The 5,264-nt window shown below is 37.1% G+C and overlaps 1 long non-coding RNA gene across 1 annotated transcript; it reads left to right on the top strand.

Moving 5' to 3' along the window:
- The first annotated feature begins 616 nt into the window (after positions 1-616).
- Positions 617-4,667, top strand: LOC123663567. The gene is made up of 3 exons (XR_006744681.1): positions 617-848; positions 4,039-4,045; positions 4,657-4,667. It is a non-coding gene; the product is annotated as an uncharacterized LOC123663567 (long non-coding RNA).
- Positions 4,668-5,264: the final 597 nt, after the last annotated feature.

Raw genomic sequence — 5,264 nt, 5'->3', positions numbered from 1 at the left:
ACTAAGAGAAAGGGATGTAACACCACAGTTCATGGTCCCTACGCGGCATACTGGTCGGGAGTCCCCCAAACCAGGGAGTCAGGGAATTGGTGTGATTCTTTCCTCTCGAATGGTTGAATGTGTGATAGAGCATGAATGTGTAAGCCCAATACTCCTCTGGATCAGGCTAAAAGTCGAACTCACTCGCTTTTTTATCCTTGGGGTCTATGCACCGACAGAGCTGTGCGGGGGTTGGTCATCAAAAGCCCAACAAGAGAGAGGGGAATTTTGGAATAGCATGAGAGATGTCTTGAATAAGTGCGGAGAAAATGAACGGATCGTGATGTTAGGGGACTTTAATGGGTGGGTTGGAATGGAGCGTGATAGGTATGAAAGAGTTCTGGGTACGTTTGGGGACGAGAGAATTAATGACAATGGGAGAAGCCTGCTTGAAGTATCCTTGGAATGGAATCTTTGCGTGGCCAACACAATGTTTGACCATAAAAAGATCCATTTGCATACAAGAGATGAGGGTGAGTCTAGAAGTATGATAGATTTTGTAATAGTGGATGAAAGACTGAGGAAGAAAGTGCTAGACACTCGGGCATACCGCGGTGTAGGCCTCGACACAGACCACTTCCTGGTCGTAGCCTGAATGCATGGCTTCTTTAAACGGTGGCGACACCGAAGGGCCGAGCCTACGAGTGTTTTGTACAGAGTGAAAGTGGAAAACCTACAAGAAAAGGAAAAGAAAGACGAGTTACATACTCGAGAAACTGAAAAAAAGTTTTAAAGGCATAGAAGAGATAGGTGCGATTGAAGATTTGTGGAATACATTTAAGAAAGGGGTCGTGAATGTTGCTATTGAGGTATGCGGGGTAGGTAAAAGAAGGAAAGAAAGAAAAAACTATGTTTGGATGGATAAAGATGTACAAAAGGCTGTGCAAGAAAAGAAGAAAGCGTGGTTGGATTGGTTAGCGACAAAAGCTAACCAAAAAGTTCAAAAGGCAACGGATGACGAGATAAAGGTAGCAAGAACGAAGTTTAAAAAATTGAAATTAGTGGCGAAAGAAGTTGTGTCTATAAAGAAGAACGAAAGGATGATTTTGATAGAAGGCTCACTGCAGATTTTCAGTCAAACATCAAGTTTTTCTGGAAATCCATCAAAACAGCCAGAGGAGAAACTTCTACCACGGAACTGAGTACAATTAGGAGTCAAGATGGGAACATTATAAAAGGAGAAGAATGTGTGCTAAAGAGATGGAAAGAGTATTTTGAAAGTTTGTTCGAAAGAGAGAAAGTGCAGGTACAACATACGGCACCTTCCATGGAAGCAAGTATAAATGTTGATGAAAGTGAGATAAGAATGAATGAAATAGTGAAAGCGTTGAAAAGTATGAAATTAGGTAAGGCTGCAGGGTATGACAGAATTACCGTCGAAATGCTGAAGGCTGGACATGGCATAGTGGCTAGCCAGCTGTACCGCCTTTTCAATTTGTGCTGGCGAAATGGGCAAGTACTGAGAGTGGTGCAAAGCCGTAATTGTCCCATTGTACAAGGGAAAAGGGTCACGGCAGGACTGCATAAATTACCGCGGTATAAGCCTCCTCAGCGTCGTCGGTAAATTGTATGCAAAAGTGTTGATTGAGAGGTTTGTGAATGAAACAGACGAAAAAGTATGGGATGCACAAGCGGGATTTAGAAAGGGAATGGGATGTACGGATCGGGTCTTTTCTTTGCGGTGCATAGCCGAAAAGTGTTTGGCTAAAAACAAAAGTCTGTTGCGCGTTCGTGGATTTAGAAAAGGTTTATGATAGAGTGATGAGGAATGAATTGTGGACAGCTTGTCCGTAAATGGTGTGAGTAGTGTCCTCATACAAGCATTGCAATCTCTTTATAGGGTGCTTGTGTGAGGATAAACGGGGCATACACTGAATGGTTTAATATCGAAAAAGGTGTTAGACAAGGGTGTGTAGCGTCACCGTGGCTGTTTAATCTGTTCATGGACAGTTGTTTGACAGATTTAAAAGAGACTGAAAGTGGGTTTAGAATGAATGAGTTACTATTACTTGCAACTTCGGCCGAGAAGTTTCAGGAGATGATAACTGCTATGAATGGAGTTTTTGTAAGAAACGGAATGAAGATGAATGTAAAGAAGACGAAAGTGATGGTGTTTGATAGAGATGAGGCAGTGACAGACTGCAATATCGTGATTGGAGATGAACAAATTGAACAGGTGAATGAGTTCGTGTATCTGGGTTCAAAGTTTACAAGAGATGGAAAGTGTGAGAGTGATATTGAAAGAAGAGTGAATGAAGGAAATTGGGTGAATGGAGCTTTGCACTCCTTTATGAGCAGACGGAAGATGGCTAGACAAGATGATAACAAGGCTAGGCATAGATGGCTAACAAGGCTCGTTTGGCTGTGCATGAGAGGGTGTTCGTTCCGACACTCATGTACGGAAGTGAAAGTTGGGTATGGCAGAAGAAACATGAAAGTAGAATAAATGCAGTTGAGATGAGAGCGTTAAGAAGTATGATAGGAGTTAAACTGAGCGACAGGAATTTTGTGGTCTGAGAGAAGATGTAGTGACAAAAAATCGAGAAAGGTATGCTCAGATAGTTTGGCCATTTCGAGAGATTGAGCAAAGAACGATTGACGAAAAAAGTGTATAAGGCGAGTGTGGATGGAAGGGAGGGAAGACCTAGGCGGACGTTCCGAGACCAAATAAGGGACGTTTTAAAAAAAAGCCAGGTCAAGAGTACCCTATACCGAAGAGCATGTATTAAGAGAATAATGAAAGTGGACGAAGCGAAAGAAGTATGTAAGGATCGTAGCAAGTGGGAAGAAGTGGTCTCTGCCTACCCCTACGGGAAAGAGGTGTGATTATATGTATGTATATATAACTATATACGGTCGAATTGAGTAATCTCCTCCTTTCTTGAAGTCGGTTAAAAAAGTTATATTAAAAAAAACGTTTGATGTCGATTACATTTCGTTTTCTAGGTGCAAACTTCACGGAATTAACATGTTGTAAAGTGGACGGTCCATTAGCGTTTGTATTGCGCATTTCGAACGTGTCCGGATTAGCTGACTTCAACGTCTCGACACTGGGCAACGGATATCGAGTGTCGCTGCAGAACAGCGGCTTGCTTCGTACATACTCATATATTTGCTTCGCTGTCTTTAGTAAGAAATTGGTTGTTTGCCTTCAAAATCTTCGAAAAAAAATCATCGAAATTTAATACTCTTCAAACTGCACGCGACGTACAATGTTGCATTTATAATTCATATAATTAATTGTATTTTATTCATATAATATAATAATAATAACCTTAATAATAATAAACCATAATAATAATAATCACACAATCAGGATTCATACAATAAGTAGATAACCCTGACTCCCGCACTAGTAAGTATGTCCGTGTTGCAGAAGCCAGTATCCTCCCCTATATATTATTTTGATATTTGGTACTAAGTTTTAGAACTTTAACCTTACTATTATTTTGTTTATCTCATACCATAAACGCGTTAACTCTGTGTGCACAAAAACTGTTGCTTACGACTGTAAAGAGAAATCATACTGATTCATATGTATAGCTATGTAATTTCTTATACTCACAATGATCTTATGTTGTGTCGATGGTGTGTCCGTGTAATCAATAAATAAATATGATATTTAACATTGTAACATTTTACAAGATAATTGTGTTTGCAGGCAAACGAAAAAAACAGACTTCAATTATATCGACAAGTAATACAAAGTAGGTAGACGAAAAATTAGTCAAGTAAATACGCATTATCAAAGATTACTCCAAAAGTTGTAACCAAATCTTGATGAAATTTAAATGTGACCACATGATAAACATCAGGTTTCGATTAAATTAAAAATTATCAAAATCGGTAGACCCAGCAAAAAATTGTTGCGAATTTCCGAGAGTTTCTCTCAATTTCTCTAGGATCCCATCAGCAGATACTGGTTTCCTTTCACCAAACTAGGGATATCCCCTTTCCAACAAAAAAAGAATTATCAAAATCGGTACATCCAGTAGAAAGTTATGTGGTATAATACAACGTAGGTAGACGAAAAAAGCGTCAAGTAAAAACGCATTATTAGATATAACATAACTCGAAAAGTAGTTGTTAGATCTCAAATAAATTTAAATGGGACCAAATGACACATACCACCTTTCGATTAAAAGAAAATTTGTCGAAATCGCTCCACCCAGTCAAAAATTCTGAAGTAACATACATAAAAAAAAAAAAATACAGTCGAATTGAGAACCTCCTCCTTTTTTGGAAATCGGTTGAAAACCTTGGTTATTGTATAAACGTTGGTTGGTTAGTAATGTTTAAATTAACGATAGCAAAAAAACTTAACAAATAAAAAATATTTTATTTTTATAAATAATACTTAAGAAATAAGAAAAAAAAATCTTGATGTGATTTTCTATGTTATTACACAATGAGTTTTCTATTTTATTACACACTATTTAAAGGGTTTAATATTTTTTCAGCACTAGTATCGGTAGCAAGTTTTGTACATGACTGGTATCAGGATGATCCAAATTTGATGATACGTATTAAAATTGGCTTCTCATTCTCATATTTTATCATTGAAATATTATTATCAAATCTTTTAGCGTTGATAACAGCCTTTCACTTGTCGACCAGAACAAAAAGATTTATAAAATATATAACCGATATTGAAAAGGTAAGTAGTGTTCAGCATCCCGTTCTTTTTTGAATTTATTTCTAGATAATTAATTGTATAACGGTATGTTAGCGCAGTTTTTACAGGATTCCTGCACTATCTGTAAGTGGAATTTTAAAAATAGCTTGTCATTATTTTCATATAAAAATAACGTAGTTATACCATTTAACGAATGGGATTAGTAATGAGTATTAAATAAATGAATAAAAACTCAATAACTCTGTCTTAGAAATTTAGTTTTGGTTATTATGAAATATGATGGCGGCTCTAAATTCATTTCACTTGCCTGCAAGCAGATTTTTTATCCAGCGAGTGTATTGTGAAGGCTCCATAGACTAAATTTTGTTTGTTATTGTGTTCACATATAAGTTTTATATATTTTTTTTCAGGTAAATAAAAGTTTGTCTAATAATATTTTAAGCTTTAACAGTCGGAAAAGTAAAATTGTGATGCTGAGCTATTTCACAATGAATGCAATTTTATCGTGTATAACCGTTGCTGCAAACGTCGCGATGTTTTTATATACACAAAGGAATTGTAAGTACAATCAACTCAATCAAAGGCGAGT

The sequence above is a fragment of the Melitaea cinxia genome, chromosome 20 (genome assembly GCF_905220565.1).
Source record: "Melitaea cinxia chromosome 20, ilMelCinx1.1, whole genome shotgun sequence".
Lineage (NCBI taxonomy): Eukaryota > Metazoa > Arthropoda > Insecta > Lepidoptera > Nymphalidae > Melitaea > Melitaea cinxia.
The sequence above is the reverse complement of the archived record's forward strand: the minus strand, read 5'-3'. Positions and strand labels throughout refer to the sequence as shown.